General features: G+C 43.9%; 1 pseudogene; it reads left to right on the forward strand.

The window, feature by feature from the left end:
* Window positions 1-10258: 10258 nt before the first annotated feature.
* The window catches only part of LOC139377104 (mitochondrial Rho GTPase 2-like), a 49458-nt pseudogene continuing 41211 nt past the window's right edge, over window positions 10259-18505 (forward strand).

Here is an 18505-nt window from a genome sequence, read left to right on the forward strand (position 1 = left end):
GTTTCTAAAACTGTTAAAATAATGTATGTGAGTATAACAGAACTGATATGGGGTCACCACCCATTCAAATGCTTGTCTATGGGATACTATGAAGGAATTCCTACCATATTGCAGTTCCTATGGCTTCCACTAGATATCAACAGTCTTTAGAAAGATTTTCAGGCATGTTTTTCAAAAAATGACTTAGGAGTTGTAGTTTTTCAAGTTGGCTCTGATTTTGGACTGTAGTCTTGTGGCGTGCATGGATGAGGGCGCTCACTTCGTAATTTATCTCCGGTCTTAAATTATATCATTTATTTACATATTAGGGTACCTGAGGATTGATAGAAATGTTGTTTTACTTGTTTGGATGAAGTTGGTAACTTTTGGGATTACTTTGTCTGCATGTTGAAAGAGTGGAACAGGTGGATTACTGAATCAAACGTGCCAAATAAACTGACTTTTTGGGGATATAAAGGACTTTATCGAACAAAATGACCATTTGTTGTTGTAGCTGGGACCTTTGGGATTGCAAACAGAGGAAGATCTTCAAAAGGTAAGTGATTTATTTTATCGCTATTTCTGATTTTTGTGACGCCTCTGCTGGTTTGGAAAATGTTTTTAATGCTGATATATGCGGGCGCTGTTCTCAGATAATCGCATTTTATGTTTCGCCGTAAAGCCTTTTTGAAATCTGACAAGCGGTGGGATTAACAAGAAATTAAACTGGCTGATATCCCAGAACACACTGGAAGGAAGTCAGCCCAGTGGAGGAGTGATGCAATGCATTCTGTGCATACTCCACCCAGGGAAGGAATTGGGCCCACTCCTCCTGCCGGTCCTGGCAGTAACTCCTCAGGAATCTCCCCAGCTCCTGGTTCATCCTTTCCACCTGCCCGTTAGACTGAGGCCAGTACCCAGAAGTGAGGCTGACTGTGACCCCAGCTTCTCCATGAAGGCTTTCCATACCCGTGACGTGAATTGGTGGCCACTGTCTGAGACGATGTCCTCCAAAAGGCCATAGCGCCGGAAGACCTGCTGGAACAGTGCTTCAGCTACAGTAAATGTAGAGCGGTAGGGTATCTGTCTGCAACCACCAAAATGGTGGTGAAGCCATCAGAGGAGGGGAGATCAGTGACAAAATCAATGAACAGATGAGACCAGGGACAATGAGAAAGGGGAAAGAGTTCCCTGCTGATGCATGCCGGGGAGATTTAGTTTGGGTACATATGGCACAGGATTTGACGTAGCGAGTGACGTCCCGCTCCAAGGTGGGCCACCAGTACTTTCCAAAATGGATTGAATAGTGTGGGTGATATCTGGATGTCCAGCGACCGCAGCTGTGTGCGCTCAGGTCAACAGCCAATCCCTTATCCCTGTGGGAATGTAGGTGCGCTCAGGAGGACAGGTAGCAGGTGCGGGTTCTCTCTCAAGGGCCTGGCGAATGTCCACATCTATGTCCCAGAGCATGGGGGCTACGACTCGAGAGGGCGGAATTATGGGTGCACTCCAGACAGGAACCTCTCCAGAATCGTAGAGACGGGACATCGGCTTTGATGTTCCTTGAACCTGGGCCAGAGGGAATCTAGAATCTTGCTTGCCGTGGGTTCAGCCGCCTCCGTATATGTCCGTATATACTCCAAGTTCCGATGGTCGGTGAGGATGGGAAATGGGTCATTGGCACCCTCCAGCCAATGTCTCCACTCTTAATTCCAACTTCACCGCCACAAACTCCTGATCGCCGACATCATAGTTCCTCTCTGCAGGAGACAGTTTCTTTGAGTAATATGCACATGGATACAATTTCTGTGGATTACCTTGTCATTGGGAGAGGACAGCCCCCACACCCACTTCTGAAGCATCCACCTCCATCACGAAGGGCAACGTAGGATCTGGGTGTTTGAGCAGGTGAAACTTACACAGACCACCCTTGAAGAGAGAGGTGAGAGGAGAGGCGACAGAGCTAAAGTTCTTAATGAAACGGCGGTGGAAGTTGGCAAACCCCCAAAAACATTGTAACTCCTTTATAGTGGGGTTACATCGAATTTCTTACCATCCATCATCACTTCTTGCAGGCCGATCTGGTAACCCAAAAAGGAAACAGCCTCCTGATGGAATTGGCACTTGTCCACTTTTAAATACAGATGGGTGGCCAGGTGGCGTTCCAGGACTACTTAGACGTGAGCGATGTGATCCTCCAAGGTAGCCGAGTAGACCAGGATGTTGTTGATATACACGACCACCTTGCGTCCGAGCATGTCCCGGCACACCTCTTTAACGAATACGTGGAACACTGACGGAGCATTGGCTAATCCATAAAGCATCACCAAGTACTTGTAGTGACCAGACATCGTGCTGAAAAGCTGGTTTCCATTGATCCCCCTACCGGATGCGGATAAGATTGTAGGCACTCTGCGGGTCCCACAAAGTTGTTTGATCGTGGCAGGCACCAATGCGAGAGTGTAGCGGTACTTTGTGGTGAAGGAATTCAGATCTCTGTAATCAATACACAGGCATAACACTCCATCCTTCTTGGCCACGAAGAAGAAGCCTACCGATACAGGGGAGGTGGTCGTGTGAATGAGACCTTGTTGGAGAGCCTCATGGATGTACACCTCCATAGCCTTGGTTTCAGCCACCAACAGATGGTAGATGTGGAGGTGCAGAGCCTGCAAGCAGGTCGATGGCACAGTCCCAGGGGTGATGAGGAGGGAGACAGGTGGCACGGATCTTGGAGAAAACCTCCCGCAGGTCTTGGTATACCTCCAGGATGTTGGGCTGAAGGGCAACCACAGGACTCTCGACTGATGTGGAACCACAGGGGAAGGGAAAGCAGGTCCCCGGCATTCGGGTGCCCAGTCTGTGATTGTCGTCCTCGACCATGAGATAGTGGGGTCATGGGAGGCCGAGGATGATCTTATGTATGGGTGCATTGAGGAAGGGAAGGATTTCTTGGTGTATGGACTCCACGGTGAGGGTGAGCGGTGCTGTGATGTGTATGATAGTCCCGGATCCCAGTGGTCAACTATCCAGCACTTGAACAGGAAATGGAGAGGAGAGCGGGTATGAGGCGACGTTCAGGGAGAAGGCAAGGGCCTGGTCAATAAAATGCCCCATGGCACCGGAGTCCACTAGAGCTGTAGAAACAACACGAGGGACAGCCAGCTAGTGAAATCAATACTAGAAAGGGTTTGGCAAAAAGGGATAATCACGGGGCCGTCCCTCTGCTCTCGTGGACCCCAGGTTGGAACGTAACGGACACCTGGTGCCCCTCCTGACCACAATAGGGTCAGAGCCCCAGCTGTCTCAGACTTTGTAGCTCAGACGCGGGGAGACGTGTTGCCCCTACCTTCATGGGTTCAGGTCAACGGAGGAGGGAGAGAGGCGATGGGGGTTCCGATGCTCACAAAGAAGATTATCCAGACGGTTGGCCATCGCAATGAGTGCGTCCAAGGGAACGGTGGCATGCCAACTCCGTCTGGACCTCTTCATGCAGTCCTCTTCTGAAAAGGGTTCGGAGAGCCGGCTCATTCCATCCGCTGGATGCTGCCACTGTCCGGAAAGTGAGGGAGTACTCCGCAGCGGTCTGGCCTTCCTGCCGTAGATGGAGTAGGCACTCACCTCCCTCTCTGCCCTCCGGTGGATGATTGAAGACCACCCTGAACAGAGCCATGAACTTCTCATAGGAACCCAGCTCCTCCTCTCCTCTTTCCCAGACGGCCATAGCCCACTCCAACAGCCGTCCGGCCAGCAGGGAAATAACCATGGCAACCATTGGACCTCTCGATGGTGGAGGCTCCCATCTGATGGGCGAAATAGAGGGAGCACTGGAGTAGGAAGCCACAGCATTTAGATGGAGTCCCGTCCTATTTGTCCGGGTGGGACAATCGGGCATCGCTGACCTGGGCGGACTAATTGAAGGGGTGCTGGCTCGCTGAGTCGACTCGTGGAAGAGAATCCTCCGCTAGTTGGAGGTGATGCCCCTCGGGTAATGTCGAGGCGTTGAAGAACAACGAGGACCTCATCCATAGCCGTCTCCAGTTGCGCCAGCTGGTCGTGGTGTTGGCGAAGTAGGTGTCCCTGTTTGCCGACCATCTGGGAGATGTCTTGATTACCTGCTGCTTCTATTTTGTTGAGGCATTATTCTGAAATGGAGACGCAGGTGGAGTTGGTGAGTTGAATAATTACAAACATGGCGCGATATAAACCAAGAAGGGTCTGGACAAGAAAACATAACCAATACTGCCTGATGAGTGAGGCTACAGAGTGCTAGATAAATGGGAAGTAATAAAGGTGGTGATGAAGTCCAGGTGTGCATAATGATGGGGCGCAGGTGTACGTAATGATGGATGCCAGGTGTGCGTAATGGGTTGCCAGGACCAGTGGTTAGTAGACCGGCGATGTTGAGCGGGGTAGAGGGAGTAAGCGTGACACATTGTTTGGGTGTGTTGCTTTCAGAATAGTGTGTGTGTGTGGGGGGGGGGGGGGGACATTGTCTGTATGCCTGTTTCTGTGGGAAAATATGTTTGAGAGGTTTTGTCTTTGCACACTAAATGTCTATTTATGTGTATTTATGTTTGTGTATGTATGTATGCTTGCGTGTGTGTCACAATCGTTGGAATAAATGGACCAAGGCGCAGCGTGCGTAGAGTTCCACATGTTTAATAAATGAAACTCACCAAAACAATACAGAACAAACAAAGTGTGAAGTAAATGCAGTGCTCAACAGCAACTGCACAAAAACAAGATCCCACAAAAACCCAGTGGGAAAAGACTGTATATGATCCCCAATCAGAGACAACGATAGACAGCTGCCTCTGATTGGGAACCATACCAGGCCAACATAGAAATAACAAAACTAGAGTACCCACCCTAGTCACACCCTGACCTAACCAAATTAGAGATTTTTTTTTTTACCTTTATTTAACTAGGCAAGTCAGTTAAAAACAAATTCTTATTTTCAATGACGGCCTAGGAACAGTGGGTTAACTGCCTGTTCAGGGGCAGAACGACAGATTTGTACCTTGTCAGCTCGGGGCGTGAACTTGCAACCTTCCGGTTACTAGTCCAACGCTCTAACCACTAGGCTACCCTAATAAAAGAATAAAAGGCTCTCTAAGGTCAGAGAGTGACACAGTGTCTCAGGGTGTGGTGCGTCGGCGGTGTGGCTCTGATGGCCGGTGGGTGGAGGAGGAGGACTGGGAAGTCTGGAGGGACATGTCTCAGTGTTAAGAGGAACAGGACGTCACATCTCAGGAGGCACCTGACAAAAACACTACACAATCTGTTTTTGTACTTGTAGGTGTTAATGAGCACTGTGCCCCTGAGCTCTTTAGGTAAATCAGCCTTCTGTTCCATCATTTGGAGTGCTGTACTGCTCTCAACTTATGCAGCCCCTTGATGCTAATCCTTCAATTTCTGCAGATCTGAATGGTCTGGATACCATATGTATTAATGGAGTTTTCGCCTTACAGATCTGCAAACAATGAATGATTAAGGCCAAGGGGAAAGGCTAGGAAGCGATTTGGAAACGGCTGATCCCTTTACGTGTTCGTTTCAACGCTATTGAGAAAGCTTTTTTTTTTTTCAAGTTGTTTATGTCTTTGTTGGTGAGAACATGTGTATAAATTCCTACTTAACATAATCTCTTCTGACATCAGTTCCCATGGTAACATGCTCTGCATGTGTTTCCACAGCTGTGGTTCAACCAGTTAATGGTGAGCTTTATGATGATTTACACGGTTGGCTGTCCCTCTTCACCCCTTGTCTCAGCACTTATTAACTTACTGAGTATCAGGTACACTTGTCCCTCTCTTCACCACCACTCCTCAAACAGTAAGCATTGGTCTCTGTCCACGTCACTCATTTTGACTATGCCTTGACATTCCAGTAAGCACTTATTTTAATATTTACCACAGAAACCCCAGAAGGAGGCTTTGGATGAGCATTGTAAAATAAATCCTAGAAGAGTAACAGCATGAAAGGGGTTGTGATTGTGACCATACATAAATCAGCCAGAGTCAGTCACGATATTTCACCCTAGTTGATGTAGCCTACAGATGCCGTACATTAATTTGAGCCAGTTGGCTACAGCAGGAAAATAATCCTGCAGCAACAGGACATGTGAATTGTTATGTTGATTATAATTAATGGACATTTTTTGTTGTTAGGGCAAATCAAGTCTGAAATTGTAAAGTGGCCTTTTTAAACCTAGAATACACTACAAGTTTGCATTTCCTTATTTATTATTGCAACAACGGGATGATCAAATTAAGATATGGCATCTGTATACAGCATTCACAAGCAAACATAGAAGCTTTAGCTATGATTTTGTCATGTCTACTCCCCCCCCCTCCCCCTCAGGTGCTCGACATCTACTAACCACCGGTCCTGGCAACCCGTCATTATGCACACCTGGCAACCTTCATTACGCACACTTGCGCCTCATCATTAGGCACACCTGGATTTCATCACTTCCCTGATTACGTCCCCTGTATTTAGCCCTCTGTTGTCATCAGTCCTTAGTGTTATTGGTTTTTCTCTCACATTCAGTACACTTCCTGTGTTTGTTCATTTGTATCTGTTCAGTATTAAAACTCACCTTCAGCACCTGCTTCCTGACTGCCGGCGTATACTTTACAGATCTATTATTACGGATAGCTTTACTTGGCTTCAAATATCATGTGAAGTGCATTTAATATTGCTATTATTATTGTGTTATTAATGTGTCTTGGAAGCAATACTTCTTTTTAATGGTATTCCTTGGTAATAGTACTTCTTTGACAGTATATCTTGGTAGAAATACTTATTTGATAGAATGATGATTTTCACAGTTGTTTGATGTGGCTGTCAAAGGTCAGGGAGGAATCAAACTTTACACCCAGATTGGAAACTGAGTGAGAAAGAGGGATGTTCTGTCCTGCAATGGTGAGTTGTGTTATTGGTGAGTGCTGGATCTAGAAGGGGGTGTCAAAAAGTAGGGTCTTGGTTTTGCTATTGTTCAGTTGAAGGAAGTTTTGCTTCATCCATGCCCTCATCTCTTCAAGGCAGGTGTTCAGATGGGTACCTGCATCAGAGGGACTTGTGGCAGTTTTTACATACTGTTGGGTGTCATCAGCATAGCAGTGGAATGAGATTCCATACTGACTGATGGCACGACCGAGGGGGAGCATGTATAGGACGACCAGGATGGGCCGGAAGGAAACCTGACTGGAACTTCTCAAATAGGTTGTTCTGATTGAGATGGTCCTGAGATGGAGCTGTACAGCAACCACTTTTTCCAAAACCTTGGAGAGGAAGGGGATGTTGGATATTGGCCTGTAATTGTCCAGCACTTCCGGGTCCAGGGTGGGCTTCTTTAGAAGGGGGCTGATGACAGTGGACCTGCAAGGAAGAGGCAAATAAGGGACTGTTTCAAAGGGGGTCATAAACATTGCCTTATTTTTTATTTTTTTACAGGTATCATACTGTGAATTCTAAATGAAATATGTATGAGATTCAAGTTTATTTGTGCAGGAATACCACACAGATAATATTGTGAATGGTCTGTTTAGACTGCTTTTAGGTAGTTTAATGTCTGTACGTTAACAGTATTACTTACAGTATAGTGGGTGTAATCCCCCTCACGCTCTGCCTGTTATAGTGTCAGTATTGATCCATTGTTGTGAGTGTTGAAGCAAGACCACATAAAAAAAACAGCTCTGACTCCGAGTCTTATTTGTTTTATGTAGTTGTGTTTATAAGTGTACAAACACGACAGTTATTATGGAAAAATGTACATAAAAAGAACCATCATGATTTATTGAATCTACATCCTTGATCGAACCAATGACAAAAACAGCCACCCTTCACTGATTGAAAGAGAACTCTGGAATCAGATGAGTCCCCTGGAAAGTTTCAGAGCTGACGATGTGTCCTTTGATATGCAAAACTCAGCTCCAGGAAATGAGACCCTTGAACCACTAAACACAGAGTAGGCTACAGTACATGTAGTCTTTAATCTTCTTAAAACCACTCTACGAAACACACATTTATTTTAGTTCTATATTTTGCCAAATAAGGGTTCTTTGGCTTGTAACCATAGCGGATCTCTTTTTGGTCAAATCAAAACAAAGTTTATTGGTCGCATAGACAGTTTAGCAGATGCTACTGTATAGCGGGTGTAGCAAAATGTAGAACAAGTACACAAATAATAATACAAAGTGTTTTTAAAGTACACCAAATTTAGGTTGTTAATTTGATTTTTCCAGACATTCTTGAATTTTTTCTTGTAAGGTTCTATAAAAACCATGCTCATAATTTATGGTGCTTTTAAGAACCCTTTCTCAATGTTCTATAAAGAACCATGAATAAAAGGTTCTATATAGCACCAAAAAAGGGTTCCGCTATGGTTAAAACCCGTTTTAGGGCTATATAGAACCCTTTTTATGGTTCTTTATAGAACCTTTATTAATCTCAAAGGTTTTTTGAAGATCCTTTTTGAGGAACCATACAGGGTTTTTTATTCTGGTTAGCCATATTTTACAATGGGAAGAAAAAGTATGTGAACCCTTTAGAATTACCTGGATTTCTGCATAAATTGGTCCCACAAAAAAATGCAGATCTTTTTGACCTTTTATTTAACTAGGCAAGTCAGTTAAGAACAAATTCTTATTTACAATGACAGTCTACCCCAGCCAAACCCGGACGACACTGGGCCAATGAGACTCCCAAATCACGGCCGGATGTGATTCAGCATGGATTCAAACCAGGGACTGTAGTGACACCTCTTGCACTGAGATGCAGTGCCTTAGACTGCTGCGCCACTCGGGAGCCCGAGTGGTCACAACAATTGACAAATATAGTCTGCTTTAAACTAATAACACAAAAACAATTAGAATTGTTCATGTCGTTATTGAAGGCACCATGTAAACATTCACAGTGCAGGTTGGAAAAAGTATGTGAACCCTTGGATTTTATAACAGGTTGACCCTCCTTTGGCAGCAATAACCTCAACCAAACCTTTTCTGTAGCTGCGGAACAGACCTGCACAACGGTCAGGAGGAATTTCGAACTATTCCTCTTTCCCAAACTGTTTCAGTTCAGCAATATTGTTGGGATGTCTAGTGTAAACCGCTCTCTTGAGGTCATGACACAGCATCTCAATCGAGTTGAGCTCAGGACTGACTGGTTCACTCCAGAAGGCATATTTTCTTCTGTTCAAGCCATTCTGTTGTTGATTTACTTCTGTTCTTCTTATGTTGAGCTTCAATAGGCAGACAGATAGCCTTACATTCTCCTATAAAATATATTGATAAATGTGGGAATTAATTATTCCATCGATGATAGCAAGTTGTCCAGGCCCTGAGGCAGCAAAGCATCCCCAAACCATGATGCTCCCTCCACCATACTTTACAGTTGGGATGAGGCTTTGATGTTGGTGTGCTGTGCCTTTTTTTCTCCACACATAGTGTTGTGTGTTCCTGTGGAACATCCAGGTGCTCTTTTGCGAACTTCAGACGTGCAGTAATGTTTTTTTTGGACAGCAGTGGCTTCTTCCATGAACACCATTCTTGTTTAGTGTTTTACGTATCGTAGACTCATCAACAGATGTTAGCAAGTTACAAAGATTTCTGTAAGTCTTTAGTTGACACTCTAGGATTCTTCTTAACCTCATTGAAATCAAAATCAAATCAAATCAAATTTTATTTGTCACATACACATGGTTAGCAGATGTTAATGCGAGTGTAGCGAAATGCTTGTGCTTCTAGTTCCGACAATGCAGTAATAACCAACAAGTAATCTAACTAACAATTCCAAAACTACTGTCTTGTACACAGTGTGAGGGGATAAAGAATATGTACATAAGGATATATGAATGAGTGATGGTACAGAGCAGCATAGGCAGATACAGTAGATTGTATCGAGTACAGTATATACATATGAGATGAGTATGTAAACAAAGTGGCATAGTTAAAGTGGCTAGTGATACATGTATTACATAAGGATACAGTCGATGATATCGATGATATATAGATATAGATCGCCCCCCATCTAGCTTCAGAGTTCGTTCTGTTAGGTGACCTAAACTGGGATATGTTTAACACCTTGGCAGTCCTACAATCTAAGCTAGATGCCCTCAATCTCACACAAATCATCAAGGAACCCACCAGGTACAACCCTAAATACGTAAACATGGGCACCCTCATAGACATTATCCTGACTAACTTGCCCTCCAAATACACCTCTGCTGTTTTCAATCAGGATCTCGGCGATCACTGCCTCATTGCCTGTATCCGCTATGGGTCCACCCCTCATCACTGTCAAACGCTCCCTAAAGCACTTCTGCAAGCAGGCCTTTCTAGTCGACCTGGCTCGGGTATCCTGGATGGATATTGACCTCATCCCATCAGTCGGATGCCTGGTCGTTCTTTAAAAGTAATTTCCCCACCATCTTAGATAAGCATGCCCTGTTCAAAAAATGCAGAACTAAGAACAGATATAGCCCTTGGTTCACTCCAGACCTGACTGCTCTTGACCAGCACAAAAACATTCTGTGGCGGACTGTCATAGCATCGAATAGTCCCCACGATATGCAACTGTTCGGGAAGTCAGGAACCAATACACGTCAGTCAGGAAAGAAAAGGCTAGCTTTTCCAAGCAGAAATTTGCATCCTGTAGCTCTAACTCCAAAAGGTTTTGGGACACTAAAGTCCATCTAGAACAAGAGCACCTCCTCCCAGCTGCCCACTGCACTGAGGCTAGGTAACACGGTCACCACTGATAAATCCATGATAAATTTCAATAAGCATTTCTCAATGGCTGGCCATGCCTTCCTCCTGGCTACTCCAACCCCGGCCAACAGCTCCGCCCCCCCCCCCGCCCCCCCTGCAGCTACTCGCTCAAGCCTCCCCAGCTTCTCCTTCACCCAAATCCAGACAGCAGATGTTCTGAAAGAGCTGCAAAACCTGGACCAGTACAAATAAGCTGGGCTAGACAATCTGGACCCACTTTTTCTAAAACTATCCGTCGCAATTGTTGCAACCCCTATTACCAGCCTGTTCAACCTCTCTTTCGTATCATCTGAGATCCCTAAAGATTAGAAAGCTGCCGCGGTCATCCCATTCTTCAAAGGGGGTGACACCCTAGACCCAAACTGTTATAAACCTATCTATCCTGCCTATCTAAAGTCTTCGAAAACCAAGTTCATAAACAGATCACTGACCATTTTGAATCCCACCGTACCTTCTCCGCTGTACAATCCGGCTTCCGAGCCGGTCACGGGTGCACCTCAGCCATGCTCAAGGTACTAAACGATATCACAACAGCCATCGATAAGAGACATTACTGTGCAGCCGTCTTCATCGACCTAGCCAAGGCTTTCGACTGTCAATCACCGTATTCTTATCGGCAGACTCGATAGCCTTGGTTTTTCTGACGACTGCCTCGCCTGGTTCACCAACTACTTTGCAGACAGAGTTCAGTGTGTCAAATCTGAGGGCATGTTGTCCGGACCTCTGGCAGTCTCTATGGGGGTACCACAGGGTTCAAATCTCGGGCAGACTCTTTTCTGTATATATCAATCAAATCAAATGTCGCTCTTGCTGCGGGCTATTGATCCACCTGATCTCCTGATCCACCTCTAAGCAGACGACACCATTCTGTATACTTCTGGCCCTTCTTTGGACACTGTGGTAACTAACCTCCAAACAAGCTTCAATGCCATACAACACTCCTTCTGTGGCCTCCAACTGCTCTTAAACGCTAGTAAAACCAAATGCATGCTTTTCAACCGTTCGCAACCCGCCCGACTAGCATCACCACCCTGGACAGTTCCGACGTAGAATATGTGGACTACTATAAATACCTAGGTGTCTGGTTAGACTGTAAACTCTCCTTCCAGACTCATATTAATCAACGAGACAGTGGTCATATAATTGGTGCACAATGGACTCGTCACTTGTCTTCCAATCGGTTTTTCCGGGTCAATACGTTCCGCAAAATGACCCATCAAGTTTGGTTGTGTTACAAACAAACAGTTGATTGCAAGGAAACCAAACATGACTGGATAAAGTCAGGGAAAGCCTGTCTATTTTATGTTGGATGTTACGTCTAAAATTGAATGACACGAAATTCAACGAGATAAGCGTTCACAAAATGTTTCGTGTTAGGCTATAAAAAATGGATTTAACCGAACAAAAGACCATTAATTGTGTAACAATGAGCCTTGGGATTGCAACCAGAGCAAGATCTTCAAAGGTAAACAATTTATTTCAATGCAATCTGTGATTTTGTTACGCAAGTGCTGGTTGAATATGTAGTTTGATATGGGGGTCCGTGCTCAGATAATCGCAGCGTGTTCTTTCGCAATAAATCATTTTTTAAACATGACAACGCAGTTGGATTAGCACGATTCTAGGCTTTTGAAGCATGTGAGACACATTAAACATTCCTGAAAATACAACTATTTGTTGCGAACACCGTATGATGTTCAAACCCGTATCCGGGATGGGTAGTTCAGAGAGGTTAACTGTATTTTAACCCAATGACCACTGATCGTCTCGAAATCTAGCTGGGTAGATAGCCAATGAGCAGAGGTAAACGGCAATATCCCATGGTTCTTTGTTGTAAGACAAACCTTTCCATTGAATGCTGGCGTAAGGACCGTTCTTTTGCCATTGCCAATTCAACCGTGAAGGAGCTAAGCTTATTACGCACAGTAGTATTTCGGTGACTTGCATCTTCAGCTGTTTATTTATCCAACATGGCGAATAAGTCAAGGACAGCTAATTCTAAGACTAGATATACGAATGTAGATACAATTTTAGAGGATATTGATTGTGAAAGTGAGACAGACCTGCTTTTTGAAGACTCCATTAGCTCCCATAGCTTTGATTCTGAAACTGAGGCATATTTTTTGAACGGAGAGGACATTGTTTTGGACTGGTAAGTTGCTCTCATGCTAATGCCGTTTGAAATTAATATCAAATATTATTTCTGATTTGTTTTTACATTTTATTTGCAATATATAAAAATGTAATGAAATGGGTAAAGTACACGTTAGCTAGTCATTGTGAGTGAGGGTCTGTTTGTATGAGAATGACCATAGCCTATGTCTGTGTGTATATAGATATACACTGCTCAAAAAAATAAAGGGAACACTTAAACAACACAATGTAACTCCAAGTCAATCACACTTATGTGAAATCTAACTGCCCACTTAGGAAGCAACACTGATTGACAATCAATTTCACATGCTGTTGTGCAAATGGAGTAGATAACAGGTGGAAATTATAGGCAATTAGCAAGACACCCCCAATAAAGGAGTGGCTCTGCAGGTGGTGACCACAGACCACTTCTCAGTTCCTATGCTTCCTGGCTGATGTTTTGGTCACTTTTGAATGCTGGCGGTGCTTTCACTCTAGTGGTAGCATGAGACGGAGTCTACAACCCACACAAGTGGCTCAGGTAGTGCAGCTCATCCAGGATGGCACATCAATGCGAGCTGTGGCAAGAAGGTTTGCTGTGTCTGTCAGCGTAGTGTCCAGAGCATGGAGGCGCTACCAGGAGACAGGCTCTTCACTGGCCATGGCAGAACACTGACATTCCTGTCTTGCAGGAAATCACACACATTAGCAGTATGGCTGGTGGCATTGTCATGCTGGAGGGTAATGTCAGGATGAGCCCGCAGGAAGGGTACCACATGGAGGAGGATGTCTTCCCTGTAAACCACAGCATTGAGATGGTCTGCAATGACGACAAGCTCAGTTCAATGATGCTGTGACACACTGCCCCAGACCATGATTGACCCTCCACCTCCAAATTAATCCCGCTCCAGAGTACAGGCCTCTGTGTAACGCTCATTCCTTCGACGATAAACACGAATCTGACTATCAGCCCTGGTGAGACCGCGACTCGTCAGTGAAGAGCACTTTTTGCCAGTCCTGTCTGGTCCAGCGACTGTGGGTTTGTGCCCATAGGTGACGTTGCTGGTGATGTAAGGCTGGTCCTCACCAGACAACAGGCCTACAAGTCCTCAGTCCAGCCTATTGTGGACAGTCTGAGCACTGATGGAGAGATTGTGCGTTCCAACTCGGGCAGTTGTTGACATCCTGTACCTGTCCCACAGGTGTGATGTTCAGATGTACCTATCCTGTGCAGGTGTTACACGTGGTCTGCCACTGCGAGGACGGTCAGCTGTCTGTCCTGTCTCCCTGTAGTGCTGTCTTAGGCATCTCACAGTACGGACATTGCAATTTATTGCCCTGGCCACATCTGCAGTCCACATGCCTCCTTGCAGCATACTTAAGGCACGGTCACGAAGATGAGCAGGGACCCTGGGCATCTCTCTTTTGGTGTTTTTCAGAGTCAGTAGAAAGGCCTCTTTAGTGTCCTAAGTTTTCATAACTGTGACCTTAATTGCCTACCATCTGTAAGCTGTTAGTGTCTTAACGACGGTTCATTAATTGTTTTTGGTTCATTGAACAAGCATGGGAAACGGTGTTTAAACCCTTTACAATGAAGATCTGAAGTTATTTGGATTTTTATGAATTATCTTTGAAAGACAGGGTCCTGAAGGGATGTTTCTTTTTTTGTTGAGTTTAGTTCCCAGTTAGACCAACCAACCGTAAACCAGCCTTTACTGCTGCAGTAAGTGTCTTTTATGTTAAGGATTCTTTCTCGCTGATGAAACAATGGCCAAAAGTTTTAAGGGTGTGTGAAGTTTATAACATTTTGCTATTTTTGACAACTTTTACCCCACTACATTCCTAAAGAAAATATGTACCTTTTACTCCAATACATTTTCCATGACACCAAAAATTAGTCCAATTCATGCACCTATCAATAATAAATTGGGTAATTTTATACACTTTAGTTATCCCTACTGCATCTGATCTGGCGGACTCACTAAACACAAATACTGCATTTGTAAATTTCAGAGTATTGGAATGTGCCAGTCAGAAAACAAAAATAAAAAAACATTGTGCACTCTGGTTTGCTTAATGTAACACATTTAATGCAGAGCAATTACTTGTACTTTTTACTTAAACTCAAGTATCACAGCGGAGTACCATTTTCCACCACTGTACTTAAGTACATTTAAAACAAGTAATATTTTACACAAATCATTTTCTGTTAAGGTATCTTTACTTTTATTCAAGTATGACAATTTTGTATTTTTTCCACAACTGAGTTCATGAATAGGTCTGTGGGAAAGCCTTAGGCCTATTCAAAGAGAGGGGCAAGCAAAGTAGCTACAAGGTTACAATTACAACTGGATGATTCTCATGAAACCAGTTTTAACCATGGCAGTAACTAAATGATTTAGAAAACCAGGATGCATCTGAAAAAAATCAACTATCATTCTGAAGACTAAGATGCCTAGTTAATTAATGGCATAGTGTCTTATTTTAAATAGATTTGATCATTTTGCCTGAAAGTTTTACATTTTCACCCCAAATTATCATTTCCAAAATGCATCCAGATAAAATTCTAGGGTAATTCTATACACTTTAACTTTAGACAAAAATGTAACTTATTTGAATAAAACAAAATGTTTGTAGTTTGTCCTTGAATCATGAAAAATGTATTCTAGTTGAAGTTTACATTGAATTATAAAATACACTACATGACCAAAAGTATGTGGACACCTTGTCAAACATCTCATTCCAAAATCATTGGCATTAATATGGAGTTGGTCCCCATTTGCTGCTATTCTGGGAAGAATTTCCACTAGATGTTGGAACATTGCTGCGGGGACTTGCTTCCATTCAGCCACAAGAGCATTAGTGAGGTCGTGCAATGAGGCCTGGGGTTGAGGTCAGAGCTCTGTGCAAGCCAGTCAAGTTATTCTACACCGATCTAGACAAACCATTTCTGTATGGATCTCACTTTGTGAACGGGGGCATTGTCTTGCTGAAACAGGAAAGGGCCTTCCCCAAACTATTGCCACAAAGTCGGTAGCACAGAACCGTCTAGAATGTCACTGATATTGTAGCATTAAGATGTCCCTTCATTGGAACTAAGGGGCCTAGCACGAACCATGAAAAACAGCCCAAGACCATTATTCCTCCTTCACCAAACTTTAGTTGGCACTATGCATTCGGGCAGGTAGTGTTCTCCCGGCATCCGGCAAACCCAGATTAGTATGTCGGACTGCCAGATGGTGACGTGATTCATCACTCCAAAGAAAGCATTTCCAATGCTCCAGAGTCCAATGGCGGCGAGCTTTACATCACTCCAGTCGATGCTTGGCATTGCGCATGGTGATCTTAGGCTTGTGTGTGGCTGCTCGGCCATGGAAACCCATTTCATGAAGCTCCCGAAGAAGAGTTATTGTGCTGACATTGCTTCCAGAGGCAGTTTGGAACTCTGTAGTGAGTGTTGCAACCAAGGACAGGCGATATTTGATGTATCATTTAGAGGAGTAGTCCTTACTGGAGGTCGAACGATTAATCGGCATGGCCGATTTCAAGTTTTCATAACAAAATCGGTACAGGCATTTTTAGATGCCGATTATGACCGATTACATTGCACTCAATTGGAGGTGTCCTGTGGATCTATTTCAAGGCCTACCTTCAAACTCAGTGCCTCTTTGCTTGACATCATGGGAAAATCAAAAGAAATCAGCCAAGACCTCAGAAAAAAAATTGTAGACCTCCACAAGTCTGGTCCATCCTTGGGAGCAATTTCCAAACGCCTGAAGGTACCACGTTCATCTGTACAAACAATAGTACGCAAGTATAAACACCATGGGACCACGCAGCCGTCATACCGCTCAGGAAGGAGACGCAATGTATTTGTGCGCGAAGTGCAAATCAATCCCAGAACAGCAGCAAAGGACCTTATGAAGATGCTGGAGGAAACAGGTACAAAATAATCTGTATCCACAGTAAAACGAGTCCTATATTAACATAACCTGAAAGGCCGCTCAGCAAGGAAGAAGCCACTGCTCCAAAACCACCATAAAAAGGCAGACTATGGTTTGCAACTGCACATGGGGACAAAGATCGTACTTTTTGGAGAAACGTCCTCTGGTCTGATCAAACAAAAATAGAACTGTTTGGCCATAATGACCATCGTTATGTTAGGAGGAAAAAGGGGGAGGCTTGCAAGCTGAAGAACACCATCCCAACCGTGAAGCATGGGGGTGGCAGCATCATGTTGTGAGGATGCTTTGCTGCAGGAGGGATTGATGCACGTCACAAAACAGATGGCATCATGCGGCAGAAAAATTATGTGGATATATTGAAGCAACACCTCAAGACATCAGTCAGAAAGTTAAAGCTTGGTCGTAAATGGGTCTTCCAAATGTACAATGACCCCAAGCATACTTCCAAAGTTGTGGCAAAATGGCCTAAGGACAACAAAGTCAAGGTATTGGAGTGTCTTCACAAAGGCATGATCTCAATCCTATAGAACACTTGTGGGCAGAACTGAAAGAGCATGTGCGAGCATACCGATACCGATTATTGGAGGACCAATAAAGCAGATTTTATTTTTAATAATGACAATTACAATACTGAATGAACACTTATTTTAACTTAATATAATACATCAATAAAATCAATTTAGCCTCAAATAAATTAAACATGTTCAATTTGGTTTAAATAATGCAAAAACAAAGTGTTGGAGAAGAAACAGCCACCACTAACATTGAGTGGCTGCTGCCAACACACTGACACTGACACTGACTCAACTCCAGCCACTTAATAATGGGAATTGATGGGAAATGATGTAAATATATCACTAGCCACTTTAAACAATGCTACCTTATATAATGTTACTTACCCTACATTATTAATCTCATATGCATACGTATATACTGTACTCTATCATCGACTGCATCCTTATGTAATACATGTATCACTAGCCACTTTAACTATGCCACTTTGTTTACATACTCATCTCATATGTATATACTGTACTCGATACCATCTACTGTATCTTGCCTATGCTGCTCTGTACCATCACTCATTCATATATCCTTATGTACATATTCTTTATCCCCTTACACTGTGTATAAGACATTAGTTTTGGAATTGTTAGTTAGATTACTTGTTGGCTATTACTGCATTGTCGGAACTAGAAGCACAAGCATTTCGCTACACTCGCATTAACATCTGCTAACCATGTGTATGTGACAAATAAAATTTGATTTGATTTAAAAACGTGCAAATCCCCGAATCCCAAGTTTCGGCTCGATAGGTCCTTCGGTGCCCGAGCAAAACCCTAATTGGTGCTGAAAACCCACTTTTTTCCATGCCTTGCTGCGGGGTCCTTGAATGAGCTATCGGACAGAAACGTTGGGGTGCGTCTCTATGGGCCGAGCCGGTTTCAATGCACCTAGTCTTGCGTCTCTGAGACTTTTCTAAATGTCGTCATTTTTGTAATGGTCAAAATGAATTGAAGTCATTGCAAATGTACGTGGCTGTTTCTCGGTCCGAGAACCTTCTAGAGCCAAGTAACTCACCACACACTATCGACCTAAGGTCTAGAACAGGTTTCTAAAGTTTCGGAACTCTAGGTCTGACGGTTCTTTTTTTAG

Source organism: Oncorhynchus clarkii, chromosome 20 (assembly GCF_045791955.1).
Source record: "Oncorhynchus clarkii lewisi isolate Uvic-CL-2024 chromosome 20, UVic_Ocla_1.0, whole genome shotgun sequence".
Lineage (NCBI taxonomy): Eukaryota > Metazoa > Chordata > Actinopteri > Salmoniformes > Salmonidae > Oncorhynchus > Oncorhynchus clarkii.